The following is a 9,120-nucleotide window of genomic DNA, read 5'->3' on the forward strand; positions in this document are numbered from 1 at the left end:
TAACCAAATTCATTGGCTCAAATTAATTCAGGTCATTAATACAATTTAATTTTAAATTTTGCTAATTAGGCCCAATATTTCCATAATTTAATTAATCAGTTAGATTAAAATCAAGTAGGATCATATCCGCAACTTAAGCCCATTTACACAGTTGGCCACTTTTAAATTATTTAAATAGGTTAATTATGTCCTAATTTGCCTATAATTGAAATATTGTGACCCATAATTAATATTTTAGTTCTGTCCGTTCATTAAATTACCTACTTTATTTTATATATACATATATATGTTGAGTATACATGTATATGTATACGTTGCATATATTAAAAAGGCCAGCCTTTTTTTTTTTACGATTTGGACCGAGTGCAGTCCAAAAATGGACCGAGACCCGGCCTAAAGTGCAAGCCCAGATAGCATAAAGGGTTAATACCCCTTAAACACTTCTCATTCATACCAAACAACCCCTTCCCCCTTACCCTTTCTCTCTCTATCCTTTTCTATGAAATCTTAGGCGCCGCCTCATTATTCTCTCCTCTCTCTCTCCGCCAAAGTGGTAAAAGTACAAAAACAACAGAGAAAATACAGCTTTTGCATGTCTATTATGGTGAAACAATTAATGTTTCACTTGATTTTGCGGAAAAAAAAATATGTTCCAAACACGGTAATAAATCGACTCTTTGCTCTATTTTTTATTTATTCAAGTTAAAATCTGTGATTTGTGTGCTTTAATGTTGTACCTCACTTCAGCCTCATTGGTTGAACAAGAATAGATCAGATCGAGTCGAGCAAGACTCAAATCTGACCATTCATTGTTGATTCGAGTTAATCTGATCCGTGTGAAGGCTTACAAAGGTTAATTTTAGAGAAACTTGGTTTGTCCCACATCGTGTATTTAATTCATTGAATGAACTTTGGGGTTACATAAATAGAATGTATAAATAGAACCCAAACACTAAAAAAAAAGGAGAGGGAAAAGAGATAGGTTTTTCAAAGGTCGAAAAAGTTTCTTGAAATCTCAGAGCTTTGATTTGAGCATTAAAACTCAAAGTCCAGGCTCATAGTAAATTTTAAAAAAGATTTGGCCTTGTTCTAGGGTTTAAGTCTTTCTTTAGTTCTGAAATATTTATTTGTTATTTCATTTTCCGTGTGGTTTGAGATAGGGTTTGGAAGCACAAAGGCTTCAAGTTCAACTCTTGACAAGGCTGCGCATAAAAAAGGTAACATTCTATCCTATTGTTGTCTTTTTGTATTGGCCTTTAAGTTTGGATGATGATATGTCTAAGTTAGAAACATTGTTAATTTAGGAATATTATATTGCTTAGTTAATCTGCCTTAATATTGGTTTCTTTATTTTTCTCTTGCTTGTCTTGACTGTTGAGCATTAATAAGTTAGGCTATGTTTGTCTTAGAGTTTTTTGTGATCACTTTACTGTAATCTTCCTTGTTTAGTTGAGTGTTGGTTTGTTGGAGTTACTAAAGTAAACATGTTTAGCTTAAGTTGGTCTTAATGAATTGTGTCGGTCTGTGGCTATTTATAATGAATATATGACCATGATTACTAAGTAGTACTTTACAAACCAAGTCTAAATGGAATTTCTACTTAGAACCACTAGCATAATAATTAATTCTTTATCTGGATCACTTACTTAAGTAAGACTGAATTAAGAGTAAAAAATGGGAGAAAGAATGCTGTAGTAAGCTCAGGTTTAGAGAAACACTGCTTATAGTCAAGATTTAGAATTGGTTGTGATGTCAAAGATAGATTTTGAGTCAGTTGTCACTTTAGAAAATAATGATAGTGGAAGTATAAAAGGCATCTGTTGTTTGTCCAGTCCGAGTATGAATATCTTGCTTGGTCATTAGATGCTTGAACTAAATTGTTTATTAGTCATTAATCAGAAATAGGATAAACCTGTTTGAATTACAATAATTGATCCAACACTAAGTGTTAACATACCTAATCATGAATAATCTCTCTATGTGGTCTCCTGAACTGATATGATTGAGTGTGCTTGCGAAGTTGGTCTCACTTTGAATGCTTGTGTGTCATCCTCACAAAGGAAAAGTGTGAACTAATCTGTCATTCCTTTGATGTACAATTAATGACCCCTTCCTTACCTTGATTGTTTCACGAGAATAGTTATTTAATTCTGAGAGACAAAAGGGAAAAGTGAGAAAGAATAAAAAATGGCAAATCTGTGTTTTAGTCTGTCAAAGTCCCTTGTGGATGGGTTATCTGTGTAGTGTTATGGCCATAACTGGAAAAAGACATAAGACGGAACTTGTTTTTGACCCTGGGGAGTTTAAGCACATATGCTTGTTTTCTTCTGTCACTGATTCTTTGTGTCACGACCCAAACCGATGGGCTATGACCAGTGCCCGAACTGGACACCTGTATACGAGTCTGCTCGATATGATTAGACCGAAACTGGAAACAATATGACAATCTATAAAATCACGCTGTAAACTCATCATATCATACATCAAAAAGAACTTGTCTCTTGAGAAGCCACAACTAACCAAACATAACAAAATATGCAAGCCGATAAGGCTGCCACTATGCACGGGATTATCCAAAACGAACTACATCTGCATAGCTGATCAAACCGTATATACGCAACCCACATATGTCTACAAACGTCTAAGAGTATAACAAAGCCTATGTCAAAGGATCTGTACCAAAATGACTCGAGCTCCGGAACACTAGACCCCTCCAAGGAGCTGAGCTGGAGGATCACCAAACTGAGTGTATGTACCTGCGGGCATGAAACGCAGCCCCTGAAGAAAGGGGGTCGGTACGAATAGTGTACTGAGTATGTAAGGCATGAAATCAACATGTACATAAAATCCTAGAAAACATTTGAGACATGCCAATGAATGGGCAAAATAAATGCATCAGTACAGCTATATCAAAGAAACACATATATCGATAGAAATATCACAACAAAGGTCACAGTGTCACCCCCTGTCAACTGTGCCATATATATACACACCACAACAAAGGCCACAGCGTCACCCCCTGTCAACTGTGCCATACATATACACGTCACAACAAAGGCCACAGCGTCACCCCCTGTCAAACGTGCCGTACATATTCACATCACAACAAAGGCCACAACGTCACCCCCTGTCAACTTTTCCATATATATACACACCACAACAAAGTCCACAACATCACCCCCTGTCAACTGTGCCATATATACACACAACAAAGGTCATAGCGTCACCCCCTGTCAACTGTGCCTTATATATATACAACAAAGGTCACAACATCACCCCCTGTCAATTGTGCCTTATATATATACAACAAAGGTCACAGCGTCACCCCCTGTCAACTGTGCCTTATATATACATGAAGAATGAAAATGAGTGTAGTGCATAATCAAAATGAAATAATAGAACTCTATAATGCCACAAAATAGCTATATACACATATTATACTCATGGCATGCATAGGAGTTCAACTAAAAACTGTCGCTTTATCCCACCTTGAAGGAACAATTTATTAGGTGAGATCAACAACAATGAAATTAATCGAGAAAATCATGAAATAGCTTAACATTTTACATCATCGTTGAAATCATATTTGAGACCTTTAAGCATAAAATCATCCTCATAAAAACCTTCTCATTTTTTACATCATAAGAAGCTTTAAGACTCATAAACTTCTAGCTTTTGAAATCAAGGAGGTTATGGAAACACTTATGGAATCACATCATACGAATCAAGCCTTTGAAAGAAAGGGACGAGCCTTAACATACCTTTCGGTCTCCTTATTCGTTCAACGTTTATCCTTCCAAGCTCGTAAATCTACATATAAACCATTCATACAGTTATTAGTCTCAATGTCATACGCTCATCTTAAGCCTTCAATTTAATTCCGTTTAGAATCCGCCGAAATTCGGGCAGCGCCTCCCCTGTTTATATGCCTAGCGCGAAATCACAATCCAACAACCAACAACAACAACAATACCAACATCACAAGAATATTATCAACCCCAATAGGCTCCATAAAACAGCCCACATGCTATTTTTCAACTTCCATAACTAACCAACTTACTACACAATTATTTAAAGGCTTTGTCTCCGAGAATAAGCCTTAACTAATACCAAAAGAGAAAGATTCATACCTTTTTTTCTTGTTAAGACAGAAATACCCTCAATATCCACGCTAAAATCCACCGCAAAACAATACTAGAATCGTAACCATGCGTTACCCGGACCTAAACTACTACTCCGCTACTTGAAAATTGCTCATTTTTTGTTTCTCTCTCTCTCTCTCTCTCTCTTCAATTTCTGGGAAAATCTGATGAAATAAAAGGGGTTATTACCCTTTATATAGGGGTCAAATTTGGGTCGGGTCACTGTAGCAGTACTGTAGCACACGTTTCAGCTCTGTCACCCAAACTTGTGACGTCCGTAATTCTCTACTACGATGCCCTATCGATGAGCGGTTTGGTGCGTTGGAAACTAGACTCGACGAACTTCAATTTAGGATTTAATTTTACTTCAAAACACTTCATATGCTATGAGATATGCATCCCTCAATTCGGACCAAAATTTTCACACGAAAATTTACCCATCCTTTGTCCAAAGTCGTACTACTCCATTTCTTCCACTCATTTCCTTATAAAACCTTCTGGTACACCTTATATACATCATTTTCTCATTACATGTACTTGATAATGCGTGCTTATAATTCAAAGTGGGTTTACTTAACCATAACTCAACGTACTTACGTTTCAAATTTGATAAATGCTTCTTTGAAGATACGGGGTGTAACATCCTTCCCCCCTTAAAAACATTTGGCCTCGAATGTTGTAGCTTGCAAGCTTGCAACGCAATCATTAATTTCTTGATATAGTTGTCCTCCTTTAGTTCCTGATCTCCATGCCCTTATACTATGAGCTCATTAGTCTTCTTTCATATCCTCTCAATTCTCTATCGAACTCATTCATTAGTTCCATATCCTCATGTTCTTATGTATGTACTCAGTGGTTAACTGATATCTAGTTACTGTCCTGGGACCTGTTGCCATTAAGATGGTCTTAACTCATGATTGCTACGGCTCCCTGCCAGTCTATGAGCACTCTAAATTGTTGTACTTTTTTGCCTTGCTCCTTATTTCTCTACTAGTAGACAAATTCCCTTGTTCAGATATGGCACTCTTCCTTGCTTGCTTCTTGGTGCTACTTTAGATTATCCCTTTTTGTACTCGTCGACCTTATATACCTAGCACACCATCTCCTTTTTAATTCCTTGGCTGAACTCTTTAATTCCTTACAATATCATCCTATTCATACCTGAACTTTTCCTACAATTTCCTCTCCTTAGTTTTAGCATAATTGCAATATAAACTCATAAACATGGAACTAAGATAAAATCCTACTTAATCATAACTTCCTTTTGATACGAGTATGCTTTCTTCTTAAGTCCTTGATTCTCTTGTACCGATGATCATTTGAGACATAAATTAGCCAACGTTCTTCTTTGACTCTCTATCGTTGTTCTTACACCATTTTTGTCAGCCATTGCATCAAGACGATTGTCTATATGGTTCTATAACATATACTCTCACATTTGATATAACCGGTGACTTGTGACTCCACGACACATATTCTCTCACATTTGATATGACCAGCGACTTGTGACTCCACGACTTGCGAGGTACTTTCTAATCATAGGTAGCACTGCTGTCTAGCTATTCATAGGCACACTATCTCCCTTTCCTTTGGAGATCATTGAACTCCCTATACTTATTCCTCTTGCTAAAACTTTCCCTTTCTTGAGCTTCGGAATATTGTACCTCATCTTAGAACTGAATTTGTTCTCCCCCCCCCCCCCTTTTTAAAGGATGTTTTCATATACTGTAACCTTTGAGTGTTAACCGTCTTTGATAGTCATCTAGCCGACCTTAGCGATCCTTCAACTCCTCTATTCCATACAATGCCGAAGTTCTTTTCATCGCATGGTTTAACTTGTTTTCCTTTTTGCTAGTTGAGTTCTTGTATCAAATCAAAATGCTTATACATATCGGATACAATCCAAACGCCTGCTTTATTGTCTTTTCACTTCTACCTCTCATGACTAGTAGTCCCCTAGGTTAATGAATTAATGGGGACATCAGAATTCATTGAGCCCCTTATGGAGTGTCTGACTATACCACGCTCTTTTAGCCGTAGTCTTTCTCCACGACTATCTTCTTAATATCCTTGAAATTCTCTTTGCACTAGATTCTGAATTCCTATTTATGTCTATACTATACCTGTTACACCTCAAAAATTTCCCCGTGAACGTACAACGAATGGACTAACGGAGAATACGGGTATATGATGCTTAAGGAGAAGGGAACGACGTTTGACGACGTTAAGTAATATTTCAAAGGCAATGGGAACAAGAGATAGGTTATGCTCCACAATGACTAAATTATAGGTTTTGAAGACTTGAAAGCCGCAGATTTACACGTTGGCCCATTCAACCATAAAGTGAAATACGGACCGTAAAGTGGTATACGGCCCGTAAACCACCATGTCGTATTTCAACTTGCAAAACTTTAACTTTCTGTCAAATGTTTAAATGGTTAAATACGACTTGGAATACGGACCGTAAATTGAAATATGGCCCGTAAACTGCGATCGTAAATCACCATGATGCCCAGCATACCTTTCTGGTTTTGATATGCTTAAATATGACCACGATATACGGCCCGTAAACTGGAATACGGACCGTAAACTGGGTTTACGACCACTGTGATGCCCAGCATACCTTTCTGGTTTTGATATGCTTAAATATGACCACGATATACGGCCCGTAAACTGGAATACGGACCGTAAACTGGGTTTACGACCACTGTGCACTTCAGTCACTATTCATTCCGGATTAGATTTTAAGTCATTAAAAGGAGACCTAAGCTCATTCAATTCATTTCATTTCCACGATATTTCTCTCTAGAAACCTTTAGAATGCTCTCTACTCTTCATCACAAGAAACCCAAAGGAAATCCATGATCAATAACACCAAATCCATGAAATAAAGTGTATGAAACCTAGCTAAAGTTCATCTCTCTCAAGAAAACCCAAAAAGGAAGTGAAATAGGGTTTTGATGCTAGAGGACTGATTCCATTCAAGGCTTGTTCAACAATCATCTAAGGTAAGTTTCATGACTAAACCATGTTGTTTAAGGTATTGGAAGGTTAAGCTACTTGAATTGTAAAAAGACATAGGAAATGGGTCATTCATGAGTGAATAGTGTCATGGTTGGATGGTAGTTGGGTTGAATTATGAATGTTGGGATGTTGTGATTATGAATGCGTTATAAATGACATTTAGACCATGAAACAAGTATTATATATAAGGAAACGTGATAGTAAGCTATAACCATAAATGTGGAGGAATTGAAGAGAAATGGTGGATTGTGGTCAATGTATATGAATGATGATTGTTGATTGCGATATTGTGAATGTTGTTGTGAACGTGTGGGAGTTGATTTAGAATATGGGAAAAGTAGTATAAACAAAGGAAGCGCTGTCCAATTTTCCCTAGAAATAGTAGCGCGTCCTTATATTCGAATTAACTAAAGTTAGTGTGAATTCTCTCTTGAAGGTAGAAACGTGATATCGAAGGAGAACAAGCAAGCGATACCTTAGTTAAACGTCAAAGGTATGTAAGGCTTATCCCTTCCTTCAAAGTCATGAATCTTTCGAGCTTTTCATGATCCTCCTATATGATGGAACTTATGAGTCCTTAAATATACTAAATTACATACGAGCATGATAATGGTGATCCCATAACGCTGATGATGTCATTATTGGTAACACCCACCTTATGCACTATTTCCTTCAAGGTGAGGCAAAGTACTCGTAAATGTTCATAATATAATCGGGGGTTTACGACCTTACGTCACCCCGACATAGCCATGGTTGTCTTCAAAGTCTAATATGTGCTCCTAATGCTAAATGTGAAATAATACTAAATCATGATATGTCTGTAAGACGATTAATGATGCTAGCTTATAATAAGCTTATGTTATGTATGAAAGTGTCAAGCTATGATAAGATTGTGATACGTTCATGAAATATGCAATAGTGATGGGTCATGATTGATTATGTGATGATGAAATTACACCGAGCCTAGATAGCCGGGCATGTCACCGCTAAGGCGGGATGCGATGTTACACCGAGCCTAGATTGTCGGGCATGTCACCGCTAAGGTGGGCTGCGATGTTACACCGAGCCTAGAGGGCCGGGCATGATCACCACTAGTGGGCGGCGTATGATGGTTACCCGGGCGCGGGATAACGATGAGGATAGTGATGTGATGAGACATGTGATGTGATGACATGTGTACTATGATTATGTAAAGTATGATATATGTACGAAATGTATTTGTTTATGACACTCTTGTAGGCTATATCTTTCTCTTATGGCTCACGGTCCTTCTATTATATTTATTTCATTCTTGTCTTACATACTCAGTATAATATTCGTACTGACGTCCGTTTTCTTTGGACGCTGTGTTCATGCCCACAGGTAGACAGGGAGGCGAGCTCGAGCCAGACTCGTAGGATCTGTTATCCAATTGAAAGCACTCTTTTGTTCCGGAGATGCTTGGTTATTCTTTTGTGTATATTTGTATATGTTGGGCTCGACGGGGTCCTGTCCCGTCTATGCGTTTTGTACTTCAGTAGAGGCTCGTAGATACACGGTGTGGGTTATGTGGTATGATAGGGTCACTATGGTATAATTGTATATACATTATTGTGATAGCCTAAAGGGCTTATGTATATAAAACTATTTATTTTTACAAATGAAACATGACTTTCTCATGATTCGAGTATAAAAATCGATAAAAGAGTAGTTAATGAGCATGATGAGCAGTAGAACTATCGGTGCTCGGTGGTTAGCCCCGGGTACCCGTCGCTGCCCCTAGCTGGGTCGTGACAATACCATTGAAAGTTGATATTCAACACCATCCATTCCCACCACTCGTCCTTTCATTATCTTAGCTCATTTGTCCCGTAATTCTTCTTAACTACTCGTTTGCATCGCAGCTATGCATCATAGTCCTTCTAGTGTTGTATCAGCTCTTGTTCTTAACATGAAATCCTCACAAAGTACACCC

General features: G+C 37.6%; 1 long non-coding RNA gene across 1 annotated transcript; it reads left to right on the top strand.

Annotated features, from left to right (window-relative positions):
• Window positions 1-466: 466 nt before the first annotated feature.
• LOC132638449 (uncharacterized) lies at window positions 467-8,802 on the top strand. Its single transcript, XR_009581737.1, has 3 exons — window positions 467-661; window positions 1,161-1,217; window positions 8,529-8,802. It is a non-coding gene; the product is annotated as an uncharacterized LOC132638449 (long non-coding RNA).
• The last annotated feature ends 318 nt before the right edge of the window (window positions 8,803-9,120 follow it).

The sequence above is a fragment of the Lycium barbarum genome, chromosome 4 (genome assembly GCF_019175385.1).
Source record: "Lycium barbarum isolate Lr01 chromosome 4, ASM1917538v2, whole genome shotgun sequence".
In the NCBI taxonomy this organism is placed as follows: Eukaryota; Viridiplantae; Streptophyta; class Magnoliopsida; order Solanales; family Solanaceae; genus Lycium; species Lycium barbarum.